Genomic DNA, 19277 nt, shown 5'->3' with positions numbered 1-19277 from the left:
AAGGGGCTGGAAGCCAAGGTGTGTGGCCCAGAGCAGCTTGTTCTCTAGAGGCCAGGAAGGGGACTTGGTCTTCCTGAGGGAGATGAGGAAGGCTTGATGGAGCAAGTAAGGTAGGCATTGAGCTTTGCAGGGTGAAGGGTGTGCCAGGGAGAAGAAAGGGCAGAGATAGCTTAGCTTTTTACATGCTGTGTCATCTTGGCAAGCCATTTTACCTCTCTAAGCCTCATGCTCCATTTATGTAAGATGGGGGCAATAGTTTTCTTCCTTCCTTCCTTCCTTCCTTCCTTCCTTCCTTCCTTCCTTCCTTCCTTCCTTCCTTCCTTCCTTTCTTTCTTTCTTTCTTTCTTTCTTTCTTTCTTTCTTTCTTTCTTTCTTTCTTTCTTTCTTTCTTTCTCTTTCTTTCTTTCTTTCTTTCTTTCTTTCTTTCTTTCTTTCTTTCTTTCTTTCTTTCTTTCTTTCTTTCTTTCTTTCTTTCTTTCTTTCTTTCTTTCTTTCTTTCTTTCTTTCTTTTCTTTGACGGAGTCTCTCTCTGTTGCCCAGGCTGGAGTGCAGTGGCATGATGTCAGTTCTCTGCAACCTCTGCCTCCCAGGTTCAAGCAATTCTCCTGTCTCAGCCACCCGAGTAGCTGGGATTAGAGGCACACACCACCACACCGAGCTAGTTTTTGTACTTTTAGTAGATATAGGGTTTCACCATGTTGGCCAGGACGGTCTTGAACTCCTAACCTCAAGTTATCCGTCTGCCTTGGCCTCACAGTGCTGAGATTACAGGTGTGAGCCACTGTGCCTGGCCAGTATTACTTAATTCGTAGGGTTATTGTGAAGATTAAATAAGCTAGAATGTGAAGAGCTAAGCACACAGCTTGGCAGCAGCAATTGCAGAGATAATATTAGCCATTGCTGGCGTATTTGTAGGAGGAGGAGCTGAAGGAACTAAACGTTGTCTACTTGAAAAACACCTACATGTAGGTCAATACCCAGGTGAAATAGGAAGATCTGATGACTGTCTCATTACTTCCCCCATCTTTGACTTGGCCAGTCCCGACTTTGGGGATCCCTGTCTGTGCCACGTCATAAATGCTGTGGCATGTTGCCCAGATCCCCATCTGCACACAGGCACTCGTATCCCTGACTGCTAGAGGAGCGATAGCTGCAACCCCCTCTGGGAAGTGCCTTCCACTGAAGGCAGATGCTCAAACTCACTCATGCCCTCTCTCGGAGCAGCCCATATTCTAGTGGATGGGACTGGGGTAGAGACCCGTCCTCTTGCCTCCATTTGATACAACTCTGAAAGACCATCCAGTTTCAGAGCCTCTGATGGGTTCTTCTGAGACCTCTGTTTGGGCTGCACATTGGTTTAAATTCTACCTCTGCCCACTTTTGCTCTGTCATTCCTTTGCAAGTGACAACTCCCTGCGTGCAAACCCGACCTGATGCATTTTCTCCATGTCTGTCTGTTGACTTGTTTGCTCCCACCAATAAAACTGGAGAATTCTTGAGGGCAGGGGCCGTGGGTTCTTCCCACTGTCTCCAGCACCCACCATAGAACAACAGAATGCAAGGGTAGTCCAGAGGAGAAAGTGGCCAGACACAAGGAGTGGCTTCCAGGGGAAGGTGGCTTCTGCGCTGCAGCGGTGCCAGCCCTGTGTGCACCCACTTGACTGGCTAGCTAACACGGAGTGCTGGACTTGTGTGAAGGGCTCCAGGACACATATCCATCAGGGGTCTGTAGGCTCTTAGAAAGGGTGCAACCATGCACTCTCAAGGCACTCTAAAGGACACCTCCTAAGCTTCAGTGAGGACATGAATGCACAAGGAGAGAAGTGTGGGCAGCTGATTCCAGCAGCGCAGGATCCGGGAGGGCAGCAGGAGGCAAAGCTGACCCTAGAGCCTCCAGCTGAGAGGGCAGGAAGATTGAAGCCCAGTGATTTATGGCGCAGCCTCTGGTAGAGGGAGTGTGGGGAGGATAGTGAAGCCTTTGCAAACACACATGTGTAGCTGAGAAGTTTGGGACAGCTGGACACACAGATTTGGCATGCATAGGGGTAGAGATAAGAGTGAAAACCATAAGAATCCAACTGGAAAATGTGGAGTGAGAGGAGAGGAAGGCTGAAGATACAATTGGAGGTGTGGGGAGAGGGCAAGAGAGACCAGGGAGGAAAGCTGAGGAGGTCAGGAGGGTGTGAGACAGGGAGGGAAGTGGCGTCAAATATTACCTGTAGATCAAGGACTCTGAGGACAAATGAAGCCGTTGCCCTTGGCTCTGGGAGGCCCGTGGTGGCCTCATGGGGTTGGCTAGGGCAGTCATGGAGAGTGCAAGTTTTACAGTCTGAGCTGGGTTTGGGCTGTAGGTCCTGAGTGGCCTCAAAGGAGTCCTTTAACCTCTCTGGTCTCTGTGGTTGCTGTAGGGACTAAAGGACACAATACTTGGGAAAGTGCTTGGCACAGCATTTTTCAGCTTGCTCTGGGGAGTGTCAGACACCTGCAACAGGGGAAATCTTCTGCTGGAGGCAGTGGCTCCCCTCCCAGGTGCATGGAGGGGAGAGTCTGGAAGGCTTTTGGGTCCCTCCAGGCTGGGGGAGGTAGGGCCCCACGTTGGCAGTGGCATGAACCATTTTCCCTCATCATGGGTCTGCTCACGGCTGTGACACATGGGATGACACTAGATTTGGTCATTAAGTAAATAGGATAAAGAAATAATTGGAAGATGGATACCTGCCTGGAAGGAGTAGACTTGTTCCCTGGGCTATTGTTGTCAGCATCCTGCTCTCTGAGTAATCTGCCCAGCCAGGCAAGGAAGGACGTCAGGCTTAGGGCTGATGAGAAACTTACACTTGAAAAGAGCTGAAAATTACCTATGACAATGGAAAAGCATTTGTCTCCTGAACAGAGAGAGGAAAAAGACCCTGAATGTTCTCTGGGGCAGGAGGGGAGGGAAGACAGGAAGACAGGGGAGCATCCAGGTCCTGCCAGGGTTGGAGATGATGAGGCTGGTCCTCACTGGAGGAGGGGGAATGTGTGAGGACCACATCCTTTTGCCTGCAAGAGCATCCATCCATGTCTTGGCCTCTGCAATTTATATCCGCCCATTCAACCCTCAGCACACCCACCACCAAACCAAGCTCCTCCTTGGACCCTGATGGGCAGAAAGTTGGAGTGATGATTATCCAAGACAGAACCCTGGGGTGAAGAACTGGTTTTCTGGTGGAGGGGGTGAGGGGAGGATGGAAGGAGCCACCCCTTCCCTATCCTCGCAAATCCTTTAGCAAAAAATCCATAGTGTTGAATCAAAATGCCAATCAGATGTGCCCCTCTGCAGCTTCAGGCCTGGACTCTGACCTCAGCCCCAACCCCCACTCCCACAGGCACTCAGCCTAAGCTCCCATTCTGCACCCTCCCCACCCAGGATTGCAAAATGCATCAAAGCAGAAGCTGCGCTTCTGCCTTTCCTAGTGACCTCTTGTCTGCAAGCTGTATTAGGTGCCTGCTGGTGTTTAAAACATTTTCTATTTCTCTAAAAAAAAAACAAGTTGGGGCACCCCAAAATGAAGCCTCCCAAGTTCAGTCAAACATGTGAGATTGCACCTCAGTTTCTCCATTGTAGATGAGCACATGTCCCAAAGGCTTGTGGGTGTCTACGGCACTGCACTCGCTTAACTCACTTGTTCAAAATACAGGTGCCTGGGCCTCCCCCTAGAGCCACAGAACCCAAATCTCTAGAATCAATAACTTTCTTTAAATAACTAAATGCTTGACTTGAAGGGAAAACTCTCTATTTAAAGTGCTGTATCCCTCCCTAAAGACAGATTGTCCTACATGCAACAGCTACATGCAAAAGGAATTATAAGAGTGTCCTTGGTTTTGCAAAAAATGAAAACCATTGCAATTCCCCAACGATAAGGAAGGATTTTTTTTTTTTTTTGGTTAAACATTGAGAGCAAAACAATTTGCTAGAAGATAGAGATGCAAGTTGAGTAAGCCAGCCAGTAAAAGGGAAAGGAGGAATTTTTACAAAATCAGTTTTTCCTCACCCAATCTGCATTTCACGTCTATTAAAACACATCACTGGTCATGTAACTAAAAAATAAAAGCAATATGCTTGTGCACACACATTAGTGGCTTTATGTAGGTTAGTGAGATGAAAGGACAGAGAAAGCTATGCTGGAGTCGTCGGGCTGTGGTGGCGCCCTCTTGTGAGCTGCTGGAACACATCTCGTCAGCATCTGTGGCTCACGGTAGAAGCTACTGAATGCTGTCTGCTTCTTAGCAGAAACCTTACCATAGGACCACACTGCCCTGCTCCTTTCCCATTAACACATAAATTGTTCTCAGACCCCACCTTTTCCCTTGGTTTCTCATGGACCATGGCCAGTGCTGGGGTGTCCAAAGCCACCCCCGCAAAATAAATGCCTGTTCCACCCAGGGGAATAGAGGGGTAGCCTCAGTAGAAATCTGCCTGCCTCCCATTCTTTCCCTCCCTCCCTCCCTCCCTTTCTCCTTCCTTCCTTCCTTCCTCTCTCCCTCCATCCCTCCCTCCCTTTCTTCCTCTGTCCCTCTCTCCTTCCTCCCTCCCTCCCTTTCTTCCTCCCTCCCTCTTTCCTTCCTCCCTCCCTCCCTTCCTTCCTCCCTCCCTCCCTTTCTTCCTCCCTCCATCTTTCCTTCCTTCCTTCCTTCCTCCCTCTTCCCTCCCTCCCTCCCTCCCTCCCTTCCTTCCTTCCTTCCATCCTTCCTTCCTCCTTCCCTTCCTCCCATCTCCTGAAGCCGGTTGCTTTCTTCCTCTTTAGTTCCAGGCCGCTGAAGCAATGGCCCTGATGTTGCTAACGCTCCCAGTGAATCTCTGCTACTCTACCCACTGAAGCCACCTCTCTCTCTTTTTCTCTTGGTGACAGGGTCTCTCTCTCTCCCCCAAGCTGGAGTGTAGTGGTGTGATGATAGCTCACTGCAGCCTCAAACTCTTGGGCTCAATCAATCCTCCCACCTTAGCTTCCTGAGTAGCTAGGACTACAAGCATGTGCCACCACCCTTGGCTAATTTTTGTATCTTCTGTAGAGATGGGGCCTCGCTATCTTGTCCAGGCTGGTCTCAAACTCCTAGGCTCAAGCTACCCTCCTTCCTCAGCCTCCCAAAGTGCTGGGTTTATAGGTGTGAGTCACTGTGCCCCACCAGAAATTTTAGATTTTTTGAGCTGTGTTCTGAACAATTAATGTGTGGACTCTAAGGCCTCATTATAAACTGTGAGATAATAATGTCCCTATTTTCCAAATAGATGAAGTTCAGAAGGGTGGGTGGCTTGCTCAAGGTCACCTAGCTGACCAGCAGCAGAGAAGGCGTATGTGGCCCCAGGGTGTGCAACCACCTTGTCGAGATAAGTCGGCACTCAGAGCTGATGCCGTTACACCCCAACAGAACTCAGGAAGTGGGTTGAGCTTTTGCTGTTGTTTTTCTTAAAAAGCCTATATTTTGTTGAATAAATAATAATTCGTTTTCATTGGTGGCAGAGGTAGCTTGATTGGTTTCTATCTTTCCATTAACTGCCTCCTATGGCCACCATAAAAGCAGACACTTATGGCCATCTTTGGTGTCCTCCGGAGCCACTGTCACCTTTTGTCCCTTGTCTGCCCCGAAAGTGTGCCCTGGAAACTGACCAGCCTGCCTCTGCCCATCCTTGCCTGCATCCTCCGTGTTGGAACCTGCTGCCTCCAGGTGGACATTTACGCAGAAGGGAGGGGACATCACCGGCCCAAGCTTTTCTGTGGCCACTTGATGTGGCAGGGGACCTTTGTCCTTGAACTAGAGAGTCTGAAAATAAGTAGTTTCAAGATAGTAGAATGAGCATGGGCAGAAATCTCACAGAAATCTCACAGAAAAATGTGAGAGATAACAAATGCATTATTAGACCTGAAAAGAAGAGGCAGGCACTATGGTTCATGTCTGTAATCTCAGCAGCTCAGGAGGCCAAGATGGGAGAATCGCTTGAGCCTAGGAGTGTGAGACCAGCCTGGGCAACACAGCAAGGCCCTGTCTCTACAAAAAATAATAATCATAAAAAGGTATGCATTGGACTCAGAAGTTAAAAGCAATGAACTCAATTAATAGCTGTCAAATTTTTGGTCTTGGCACCCGTTTGCTCTATTGAAAATTATTCAGGACCCCAAAAAGTTTTGTTTACATGGGTTATATCTACTGATATTTACAGTACTAGAAGTTAAAACTGAGAAATTTAAAAAATCTTTATGTGAAGATAACAAAAACAAGCCCATTACAGGTCAAAATATTTATGTTAATAAAAATAACATTTTTGTGAAAAATGACTATGTTTTCCTAATACAGAAATTTGGTGAGAAGAGTGGTATTGCTTTACATTTTCTTTTTTTTTTTTCCCTGCAAATCTTTTACTTCTTCTTTTTTTTTTTTTCCCTTTTCTTTCTTTATTTTTTGAGACAGGGTTTCACTCTATCATCCAGGCTAGAGTGCGGCAGTGCAATCACAGCTCACTGCAGCCTTGACTTCCTGACTCAGGTGATCCCCCTGCCTTAGATTCCCCAGTAGCTGGGGTCACTGACAGACACCACCACACCTGGCTAATTTTTAAAATTATTTGTTGAGATGGAGGTCTCACTGTGGTGCCCAGGCTGGTCACAAATTCCTGAGCTCAAGCAATCCTCTTACTTTGGCCTCCCAAAGTGCTGGGATTACAGATTTGAGCCACCACACCTGGCATCTTTTACTTCTGGCTTGCTAGAAGATAGCTGGATTCCCATATGGGCTTCTGCCTTCTGTCTATTGCATGTTTACAGGTGATGTAATTTCTTGAAAATACCATACTTCCTTAAACGTGACTATGGAAATAATTTTGGCTTTGTGGATTCCCAGAAATGGCCTCAGGGACTGACTCTGGACCACATTTTGAGGACCACTCCAAGTAGATCAATAATGACCAACATAAACTTATTTTTAACAGTATTTTTTATTTAGTGTTTTAGCTTAGATTCCACCAAAAACCTGAGACAAAGGGACTGCATTTGATTCGTTTATTTGGGGCCATAAATCAAGAGTTGGAGGACTGGGAAGAGTTAAACAAGGAGGTAGCAAAAGCCCATCCAGCTATTTGTTAAGCTAGTGTTAAATCAAATTTAGTAGCCAGGTGTGGTGGCTCATGCCTGTAATCCCAGCACTTTGGGAGGCTGAGGCGGGTGGATCACCTGAGGTCAGGAGTTCGAGACCAGCCTGGCCAACATGGTGAAACTCGTCTCTACTAAATGTATGAAAATTAGCCAGGCATGGTGGTGTGCACCTGTAATCCCAGCTACTCAGGAGGCTGAGGCAGGAGAATCACCTGAACCTAGGAGGTGGAGGTTGCAGTGAGCTGAGATCATGTCACTGTACCCCAGCCTGAGCAACAAGAGTAAAACTCCATCTCAAAAAAAACAACAAGCAGCTTAAAGCTTCCTCCTTACATACTTTAAGTTCAGCCTAAAGGTTTCTCAATGCATAGTAAACTATAACCTACAAGGAAGTGTAAACAGACTGTAACCTACTCTTGTGTAAATCACTGAGTTTTGACCAGTCAAAGGTGACCAATTCTTCCAACTGTGTTCAAATAAGGCAAACGATGAGCTGCAACCCATCCAGCTGTTTCTGAACCTCACGACTTTTCTGTGTATCGCTTTCCTTTTTCTGTCCATAAATCTTCCACCAGAGTCTGTCTAAACCTGCTCTGACTCAGGAGGCTGCCTTATTAACTAATTGTCCTTTGCTCAACTAAACTGTGTTAAATTTAATTTGGCTAACGTTGTTCTTTTAACACTGGCCATTGCTGTGTGTAGTCGGGACTCAATTTAACTGGGGACTCCCAGAGAAACCACGTAGAGTATGCTTTAGGTTGAGGGCCTGAGATCTTGGAAGGGTGGCATATTTATTCATTGGCTTCCTTCTCCTATTGGGCAGGATTGCTCCAGGGAGGGTTGACTCCCTGGCACTTCAAGATTTACCTGTATACCACGACGCCTGGGGCAGAAAGGAAGACATATCTGGTGCAGCTGAAGTGAAGCTGTCAGGCTACACTGGGGGGCAGCTCGTTGCCACAGCAATTCTTGTGCAAAAGGTGGGCTAAGAGTGTGAAATGGGGCCTAAAAGATGTCCAACACATGTGGGAAAACCAACTTGCAGAATAATATGTACAGCAAGACATCATTTACGTTAATAATAAAACCACCAAACCTAATAGCAAATATTTTCTGAACACATACATATATATATGTATACCTGGAAGCTGACCAGCCTGCCTCTGCCCATCCCTGCCTGCACCCTCCACATAGAGAACCTGCTACCTCCAGGTGGTCATTCAGGCAGATACATACATATATATTATGTATATATTTGTGTATGTTTATAGATATATATACAAATACATTAAAAAGTATTGGATTTATACACACCAAGTTTCAAGAGAAGAGATATTGATTGGGAATGTGGGTCATTTAAGAGAAAGTTAGCTTTTTATGCAGTTTCCTAAGCTTTCTTTATTTCCAAAGCTATAAAAGCAGAAGATTAGAAACATAAGAGATTCACTGAAGTTAATTTATAGAGTTTGTTGGTTTATCCTTTTTCTTCATGGGGGACAGCACAGGGGTGATGTTCAGGCCAAGCAAAGGGGCTCCAAGAAAATGGCTCATGGAGTTGTGGGTGCCTACATGTCTTAGTATGTTTGTGCCACTATAACAAAACACTTGATACCGGTAATTTATAAATAATGAAAAGTTATTTCTCACAGTTCTGGAGGCTGGAAGTCCAAGATCAAGGCACTGGTGGATTTGTGTCTGGTGAGGGCTGCTTACTGTTTGAAAGATGGCACCCTTGCTGTATCCTCTGGAGGGGACAAATGCTGTGTCCTCACATGGTGGAAGGATGGAAGGTGGGGCTCAGCCTCTCAAGCCCTTTTATAAGGGACTAATCTTTTCATGACTGCAGAGCCCTTGTGGCCTCATTGTCTCCTAAGGGCCTCACCCCTTACTACTGTTGGCACTGGGGATTACATTTCTACATGAATTGTGGAGGGCGCGCAAATGTTCAAACCATATTACTGAGAGAGCAGCTGGCATATATCCCTTAGCTGAATGCTAGTCCCCAGGGCACCAGAGTGACAGCCCAATGAGAAAATTGGGAGGCCAGGTGTGGTGGCTCATACCTGTAATCCCAGCATTTTGGGAGGCTGAGACAGATGGATCATCTGAGGTCAGAAGTTCGAGACCAGCCTGACTAACATGGTGAAAACTCGTCTCTACTGAAAAACAAAACAAAACAAAACAAAAATTAGTCAGACATGGTGGCATGCACCTGTAGTCTCAGCTAGTTGGGAGGTTGAGACAGGACAGGAGAATTTGCTTGAACCTGGAAGGCAGAGGTTGCAGTGAGCTGAGATCGCACCACTGCACTACAGCGGGCAAAACAGAGTGAGACTCTGTCAGAAGAGAAAGAAAGAAAGAGAGAGAGAAAGAAAGGAAGGAAGGAAGGAAGGAAGGAAGGAAGGAAGGAAGGAAGGAAGGAAGGAAGGAAGGAAGGGAGAGAAAGAAAGAAAGAAAGAGAAAATTGGGGGAATAATGTGACAAGGGTCCCTGAGAGTGTGGGATGGGATTCAAGATGAGCTTTTGTTTTATAAAGAATTATTGGCCAGGTGTGGTGGCTCACGCCTGTAATCTTAGCACTTTGGGAGGCCAAGGCGGGTGGATCACCTGAGGTCAGGAGTTCAAGACCAGCCTGGCCAACATGGTGAAACCCTGTCTTGGAAAATAAATAAATAAATAAATAAAGAATTCTCAAAGTAGGTGACTGATTTGGAGCATCTGTGAGGTCAGCTGAGGAGGGAGAATATGAATTTTGGGGTGTTTTTGGGTAGAGACAGGATCTCTCTTGGTTGTCCAAGCTGGTTTCAAACGCCTGGTCTCAAGCAGTTCTGCTTCAGCCTCCCAAAGTGCTGGGATTATAGGCTTAAGCAAATGCACCTGAAATAACACAAAATAGACACATTGGTCTCTGTCCGCAGTTTCCAGCACAGAGTTCCCCAAATTCTTGTAAGGTTGACCCTTGAACAACACAGATTTGAACTGCAAGGGTCAACTTATACTTGGGTAGTTTTCACTAAATATACTAGATTTTTTTTGAGATTTGTGACAATTTGAAAAACTTAGTTACAGGTTACAGTGAGCTATGATCATGCCACTGCCCTTATGCAGCCCAGAAATATCAAAAAGCAACAACAAAAAGTTAGGTATGTCATGAATGCATAAAATATATATAGGTACTAGTTTAGATACTAGTCTATCTTATCATTCACTACTATGAAATATGCACAAATCTATTGTAAAAAGTTAAAATGTATCAAAACTTATGCACACAAACACAGATTATACACGGCACCATTTGTAGTTGAGAGAAATGTAAACAAATGTGAAGATGAAGTATTCAATCATAACTGCATAAAACTCACTGTGTAAGTACTGTACTACTGTAATATTTTTGTAGCTACCTCCTGTTGCTATTGTGGTCAGCTCAAGTGTTGTGAGTATCTGGTTAAAACACCATGAGAGGCTGACCATCTCCACGTGAGCAGTAGATTGCAAATTGTAAATTGCATATTGCAATTTACGATTGCAATCTCCAGTAGATTGCATATTGCAGTAAAAACAATGATCTCTCTCAGTTCTCATTTATTTTCATGGTGTTTAGTGCAATACTGAAAACCTTGAATAACATCATGGAACCCATACGAAGTGCCACTAGTGATGCTGGAAGAGCTCCCAAGAAGTAACATCATGACATCACAGGAAGAAGCTGAATTACTGGATATGTATCATAGACTAGGATCTGCAGCTGAGGTTGCCTGACGTTTCAGACAGACGATTCATCTTGTAAACACATGGTATAAACTTATGGCATCGATAAATACCATAGAGCACTGTAAATGTGTTTTCTCTTCCTTATGATTTTCTTAATAATGTTTTCTTTTCTCTAGCTTAGTTTATTGTAAGAATACAGTATATAAAACATATACAATGTATCTGTTAATCAACCGTTTATGTTCTCCATAAGAATTCTGGTCAACAGTAGGCTAGTAGTTAAGTCTTTGGGGAGTCAAAAGTTATACACAAATTTTCAACTGTGTGTGAGGCAGGAGTTGGGCCACTGTCGGCACTCCTAACCCTTGTGTTATTCAAGGGTTAATTGTAATTTCCTAAGTGATAGAAGTGTGAGGAGAATCTTTTGTTTCAATGTTTAGTCTCTGTCCTTATCCTGAGACGGCGCTCCTAATATTCTTGTAGATAGAGGTGCTAGGAGAACCTTTTGTTCTAATATTTGGTTTTTGTTCTGACACAGAGCTCCCAAAGCCCTTGGAATTTCCTGGGTGATAGGAGAATCTTTTATTCTAGTGAGGCAACTCTTGGTGGGCTTCTGGATAGGGGTTTATTAACAGAAAGACCAAGCCATGATTGGAAGCTTAGAGCTTTCAGCCCCATGCTTCATTCTCTGGAGAGGAGAAAGGGGCTGGAAATGGAGTTAAAGATCAATCATGCCTGTGTGATGAAGCCTCTATGAAAATCCCTGAGCTAGACGTCTGTAATCCCAGCCCTTTGGGAGACCGAGGCAGGTGGATCACCTATGATCAGGAGTTTGAGAACGGCCTGGCCAACATGGTAAAACCCTGTCCCTACTAAAAATAGAAAAATTAGCCGGGCATGGTGGTGAGTGCCTGTAATCTCAGCTTCTCAGAAGGCTGAGGCATAAGAATCACTTGAACCCTGGAGGTAGAGATTGCAGTGAGCAGAGATAGTACCACTGCACTCCAGCCTGGGTGACAGAGTGAGACCCTGTCTCAAAAAAAGAAAGAAAGCTGAGCTACGTACCAGGTTCAGAGAGCTTTCAGGTGGAGAACACATCTGCTTTCTGGGCGGGTGGTGCACCTCAACTCCACAGGGAGAAGCTGCTGGCCCTCTAGACCTTACCCTGTGTACTCCTCATCTTGTGTTTATCTGTATTCTTTATTACATCTTTTATTAATATACCAGTAAGCACAAATAAAGCATTTCCCTGAGTTTTATGAGCTGCTTTAGCAGATTAATCTCATCCAACGAGGGGGTTGAGGGATCCCCAATAATGTAGTCGATGGGTCAAAGCACAGACACAACCCGCACTTGAGATTGGCATCTGAAGAGGGCCAGTCTCGTGGGACTGAGCCGTCGACCTGTGGGATCCAGGTAGACAGGACCAGAACTGAATTGAATTAGCGGACCCCCAGCTGGTGTCCACGGCAGAATTGCTTAGTATGTGAAAACACATCTGGTGTTAGGAGTTCTGCATTGAGCAGTGTATGAGAGCAGGCAAAACACCTTGATTTTTTCCTATTACAGGGTCCGTTATGGGAAGCTGCTTCTCCACTCTTAGGCAAGGCAAAGATGCACAAGTTTCCTAGGAGCAAGTGAACCTCCCAGGAGTTGGGCTTTCAGGTATCTTGAAAGAAGACCACTCAGGAGATCCACCTGCTGGGTAGGAGAGGTTCCCCAGGGAAAGGCCAGCTGGGAGGGGTGAACCACTGGGGACCAGAGAGGGCATGCCACAAAAGACCAGCCAGAGAGTGCATAGTCACATCAAGGAATTCTTTGTGGAGTGCAGAGATCATCCTGGGGAGGGGGATCCTCAAAACTCCCCCTGGAGGCCAAGATAGAATGGATATGTGTGATGGATCACCCATGTCCAGTCCTCTAAGACTTTGCCCCATCCTCTAATCCACTCTTCAACACCCCGAACTTGGATGGAGGGTGGCAGCGAGAGAGTGAAAGAACAGACTCGCCCCTCCTCCTGCCCACTGGGTAGGCACTGAACTGGGGAGAAATGTGGCTCTTGTGAGACTGAGTTTTGATTGAGACAAATCTGAACCTCTCATGCTTGAAAATGTGACCACAGTTATGACATAGCTCAAAGTGACTGAAAAGCTATGGGGCAGCCCCAGCTGTCATCCAGGGGTTGGAAGAGGAGAGCTAACTGACCAGCACTGAAAAACAGTGATGGGGCAGTGATGGGAGAAAAACAAAAAGGAAGCCATGTATGTGCCATGAAGTTCTGCCCATCTAGCAAATCAGTTGCTTTTTTTTTTTTTTTTTTTTTTTTTTGAGACAGAGTCTCACTCTGTTGCCCAGGCTGGAGTTCTCCCTGCAGCCTCAACCTCCAGGGCTTAAGTGATCCTCCCACTTCAGCATCTCCAGTAGCTGGGACTGCAGCGCATGCCACCATACCTGGCTAATTTTTTGTAGAGATGGGATCTCACTGTGTTGCCCAGGCTGGTGTCGAGCTCTTGGGCTCAAGCTGGTCCTCCCACTTCAGCCTCTCAAAGTGCTGGAATTACAGGTATGAATCACCATGCCTGGCCATATTTTAAATACACATCCTTATGTATTTAGAAATATGTATATATAGGAAAATCTGGAGACAATTATATGCGAGTGCTCCTGTGATGAACAGACTGTTGACTACCCGTCCAACCTCTATTCACCTTCTACGCTTCCTGCAAGAACCTGAATGGTGTTCAGGTAACCACCCAGCTCTGAGGTCACCTTGACTGGGAGAGGCGGGTTGGTCTAAGCCAGGAGTTCTTGAAAGGGACAGCACCATTCCCTAAGTGTGTTCCGGAAATTGGTGGGGGCTTTGACGCTTTGTGGGGAGGGCCCTTGCTATCATCTTTCAATAAACGGGGTCTAGGAAGGCTAAATGCCTTACAATGTGTGAGACAGTTTTTCCTAAGAGGAAATGGCCCCATATCCCACATGTCTTTCTGATGTTTCATCTACTTTTATGTAGATGAAAATCATTTTTAAGTCTAAAACTTCATTCCATTTGATGTATAAGCTCCGAGTATCTTTTTGCATGTTTTAAAATATGCCCTGAATTTCCTGGGAATTATCCTACTGTATAAATCAATGGAAAGTGGCACTGCATTTTGTTTGAGACTTTACCTAGAGTTGTTCGCCATTTTGGAAAATCATGGCGTCAGTACAATGGCCTCGTGCTGGATGAGTCATCTCCGGCGTCTGTCTATGTGTATGGTGGTGCAACCTTGGCATTTCCATGGGCAGCTGCAAGCATCTCACCACTTCATTATGTTCTGTAGAGTCTGCTGCCTGAGCCTTTGCTTGTTATAAGACATATTCTTTTGTCTTGGATTACTTTTACTTTCTCCTTTATATTACAGCTGGGACATCATTTTGATTCTTTTTTGAAATGTGTATTTGTAGGTACATTCTGTTATCTGTGAATTTTGTTTCTGGATTGAGGGTGGGTGGTTACAAGAATACAGTCATTGTTTTCAAGAGGGGTAGTTGGTCTGATAGCATTGAAGGGCCCTGCTTGCCCCGAGACATCCAAAGGGGTCCCCTTTCCTTGCCAGTGATTGGCTCAGGCATGGACGTGTGACGTCAATCTGGCCAGTGGGCTAAGTCTGCAGGAGGGCTTTGGGGGAAAGATTTTTCTGCTAAAAATAGGAAGGAAGAGGTGGCTTCTTTCCCGCCTCTGGGCACTGTCTTGTTTTGATCATGTGTCTGACTCTTGTAGCAATGAGGTTAGGAAGCCCAAGGACGAGGTTCACAAGCGGAAGGGGCAGAGCAGAAGGGTAGAAGGAACCGGGCACTGGGTGTGTTGTTGAGCTGCTAAATAACCAACCCTCGTGTCACCCTCATTTGCATTTAATCTACATGTAAATCAGTAGATCTGAGTAATTCAGAGAGGTGGGACTATAACTGAATGCCATTTTGTTTTTATTGTTAAAATTTTCCTCTTCAGACAGAACAGACAAAACCAAAATCCTTTCTAAAGGAAAAAAGTAATAATGGACGCGACAGAAAACTAAGACACGAAGAAATATGTTTGTAATGAAGTCGGTCACCTTCTACTAGTCGCCAATCTGTTTCCCAGAGGCAACAAATGTTACCAGTTTCTTGTGAGTTCTTCCAGAAATAGTCTATTCATATACATGCATATGGATATAGTACATACATACATAGATACTCATGTGAGCACACGTACAAATGCTTCATTTTCAGATGTACCATTATATATCGTGGGTTCTTCCTTGCTTTTCTTTTTTTTTTTTCTTATCAAGTGAGTATAGAGTTAGGAAGATAAATATCTTTAATACTGTCCTACATAAAGAATAATTAGAGGCCGGTGGGTGGTGACTCACACCTGTAATCCCAGCAGCCTGGGAGGCTGAGGCAGGCGGATCACCTGAGGTCAGGAGTTTTCGACCAGCCTGGCCAACATGGTGAAAACCGTCTCTACTAAAAATAAAAACTTTAGCCTGATGTGGTGACACCTGTAATCCCAGCTACTTGGGAGGCTGAGACAGGAGAACTGCTTGAACCCAGGAGGCAGAGGTTGCAGTGAGCCTGAGCACTCCAACCTGGGTGACAGAGTGAGACTCCGTCTAAAAAAAAAAAGAAAAGAAAAGAATAATTAGAGAAGTCATCTTCTTGGTATGATAAAGTAGAAAATTCACTGTATAAATAATTTTTTTTCAACCCATTTTGACCTTTGTTTATTTTCTTATTTTAATTTTACTTTTAAAACCTAAGTGTGGAACACCCAAGAAGATGTATGTGACCTGGTGCCTGAGAGAGCACCTTAGGTGCCAAACAACAGGTATAGTACAATCTCCCTTTCAAAAATGATTGCACCAAATACTAATGTACTTTAAAGAACACATACCAGGCTGGGTGTGGTGGCTCATGCCTATAATCCCAGCACTTTGGAAGGCCATGGTGGGCGGATCACGCAGTCAAGAGATTGAGACCATCCTGGCCAACATGGTGAAACCCTGTTTCTACTAAAAATACAAAAATTAGCCCAGTGTGGTGGCATGCACTTGTAGTCCCAGCTACTTGAGAGGCCAGGCAGGAGGATCTCTTGAACCTGGGAGGCGGAGGTTGCAATGAGCCGAGATCGCACCACTGCACTCCAGCCTGGCAACAGAGCAAGACTCTGTTACAAAAAAAGAAAAGAAAAAAAAAGAATACACACCAAATTATTATTTAAACTTTTTTTCATTCCTCTTTTTAAATTTTCCAGTTCTTTTTTCTTTTAGAAACTGGGTTTCACAGTGTTGCTCAGGTTGGTCTTGGCCTCCTGGCCTCAAGTGATCCTCCCACCTTAGCCTCCCTAAGTGCTGGGATTACAGGCCTGAGCCACCGCTCCTGAGACAAAAGTTATTAACGATGATCCCCACTGAGGCTTGTAAGGGGAAGAAGTATTTGGGGGAACATTTAACGCCATACCCTGTGTCTTATTTAAATATTTCTGAAACAAATATGTATTAATTTTATGATATCAGTAATTTTGGGGGATGAAAGACAAGCCATTTGTTTGTCCTTTTCCTAGAGTGCTGAATACTGAGTGACCGGACGTGCATGGGAGCCGTGGGCGTAACACAAGCGTGTGTAAGTGTGTGTCGCGGGGAGCTGGGGTGGGTGGTTGTTAATTCTACTCCTCCTGCGTGGGTGGCTCCCCCAATGCCCTCTTGTCTCCTTTCTTCCCCTCGGCGCCTTCCTCTCGAGCTCCCTTCCCCTTTGCAGCCTTTCTCTTCTTGTAGATAGTAAGTGACAGAGGTGACAGGTTGGAGGGGGACGGCGAGTCTTAGCCCATTCAGGGCTCTGCCGCCTACTCTCAGGTCTGCGCAGATAGGAACACGGCTGCAAGAGGCACGTGGAAATTCCACAGGGTGCCCTCGCCACCCCTGCCCAGCTCCCAGGGCCACAAAGGAGGTCCTGGCCGCTGCGCTGAGTGCCCAGGCTCCCGCCTGCAGTGCGTGTACTCCAGACCCCTGCTGCCACGGAGGCTGTGTCCAGAGCCCGGGCTCTGGGTAACTGCTGCGGACGGCCCACTTCCCTGGGGCAGGGCAGGAGCAGCGCCGGGCCCAGCCAATGCGGGGCCAAAGCCCTCAAGATTTGCTACGTTGAGCATTGAGCTCAGAGCTGACAGATGGAGTCAGATGGGCAAACTAATTATATTTTTCAATTTTTTTTCTTGGACATTTGTGAGTCTGCAGGAGCTTAATTTATGTATTAATTACACCTCAGAGCTAAATGAGGGGGCTGGAGTGCCTCCAACAGCCTTTGCATTTTATTAGGAAACATTGCACACACACTTGCCTTCCTAAGGAAATAGCTACTAAAGCTTCCCTCCCAGGAGCTCTGTGGGCCGGGAGGAAACAGAACTCTTCAGCCACTTAGGTGGGGGCTCAGGTGGAACACTTCAGGCCAGGCTTCAGTTCAGCCTGTGGGCTGACGTTAGAACCTTCAGATTCATCTTGCACCCCTCACCCGCAGCAGCATCTCCACTAAAGGGAAGCAGTCCCCTCACTGCACCCCCAAAGCCCCAGCCCCCTCAACTGCTGCTTGAGCTTCCCCTGATCAGCTGTGGTGCGGTTGTGTTGCACTGAGCTGCTGTGTCCAGGCCGAAGCCCAGCAGTGAGGAAGCGAGTGAGTCCCAGTTGAGTCCCCCCATCTGTGAGCCAGGAACCTGAGGACAGGCCTCACTCAGGTAGGTGGATGGAGAGAAGGTCTGGCTTTCTCTCTTGAGCCTGGACTTGGAGGGGTCTGGTAGTCTTGGTGTGGAACTCGGCCAGTGCCCAGGAGGCTGGGCGGGCCAGGCAGGACCTTTGCAAAGGCTAAGAAGTTGGCGGGAAGAAAGCCACTCTGTGTGAGCCAGACCCTAGAACCTAGGGCTCCTTAATCTCCGTTTTCTTGTCCTCTAGTTCTTTATGAAATCTTGTCTACAGCTGCTGTGCTGCTGGCCCGTGTTGTGGGGGTGGGAAAGGGGAGAAAGTATCTGCTGTCTATTCTTTGGCCAGTTTTCCTGAGGGAAGCATCACCCAAGGCCTCAGACTGGGGGTTGTTGCTGTTGGAAACGGATGCTTGGTGCTGCAAAGAAAAATTAGCACTGAGACAAAGGATCTCTCAGCAAGGCAATTTTTACCTCCTGCAGGAAGGTACCTTTGCCAGCCGTCTTGACACAAGAGTATAGTGAACAAAGGGAAAGCAGACATATTTATCCCTTATGCATTTGGGGTCATCCTTACTGCTGTGTCTGATCTCCATTGGTTGGAACCAGACCTCACAATTTAAATTAAAACCTGATTGGCTAATAACTTAAAACTTTCCTAAACAGGTAAAAGCAATGGAGAAGTCTAAATAAGGAAGGGGCATGGTTGTGAGCTGGGACATGCCTGTGAGCACGTCCAGCACAGATATCTTGGTTAAAGTAAAGAATATACCACGTGTCTGTGAGCGTGTCTAACAGCTACATAGGATGGAGCTTAACAAAGGGTTACTAGCAAAAAGCAAGAAGGATTTATTCTTTAACAAGAAAGAACACTTTGAAGAGGAACTTTTCTACTTCCCACATTGCTATCATGGTGATCACCAGAGGAAAGGTTGGAGGGAGGGCCTTGGGGTGGGGCAGCACCCTCCCCGCCCTGAGCAGGCCTGAGAGTCCACGACTAAAGGAAGCACTTCTTTAAAAGGGCTCAGGAAAGGCCCCCGGGCTCTCTAGTGCCTAAAGGCTGGCAGACAGCTGCCTGGCAACAGTGGCGGTCTAACTGGTATGCTGGCCACTGGGCTGATGGTGGGCCTTCCTTCTGCACCCTGTTGGGAGGGTCATTATAGTGTAGGCCTGCCTTGCACAGCAGGTGGAGGCTGGTCAACATTGACACACTGAGATGTGACTCCCAGTGATGAGTTCAGGGGAGTGTTGATATTTCTGAGTGCCTTGGGAAAGAGGAAAGAATATGGGCACATCCATTGAATGTGATCCTTCTCGGGGAAGGTATTTTTGCCTGCTTTGTTCACTATTTTTTTTTTTCCTTGACATGGAGTTTTGCTCTTGTTGCCCAGGCTAGAGTGCAGTGGTGCGATCTTGGCTCACTGCAACCTCCACTTTCTGGGTTCAAGTGATGTTCCTGCCTCAGCCTCCCGAGTAGCTGGGATTATAGGTGCCCACCGCCACACCCAGCAAATTCTTGTATTTTTAGCAGGGACAGGGCTTCACCATGTGGGCCAGTCTGGTCTTGAACTCCTGACCTCAGGGGAACTGCCCAGCTCAGCCTCCCAGGGTGCTGGGATTACAGGCGTGAGCCACCTCTCCAACCTGTTTACTTTATTCTGAGAACCCAACACCCGGCACATAGCAGGTGGTTGTAACGAGCCAGTAGGAGGTGATCTGAGGAAAGCTGGCTATCC

The sequence above is a fragment of the Aotus nancymaae genome, unplaced genomic scaffold (genome assembly GCF_030222135.1).
Source record: "Aotus nancymaae isolate 86718 unplaced genomic scaffold, 86718_ANA_hifiasm-v0.15.2.pri h1tg000029l, whole genome shotgun sequence".
NCBI lineage: Eukaryota > Metazoa > Chordata > Mammalia > Primates > Aotidae > Aotus > Aotus nancymaae.
Note: the sequence above shows the minus strand (reverse complement) of the source record.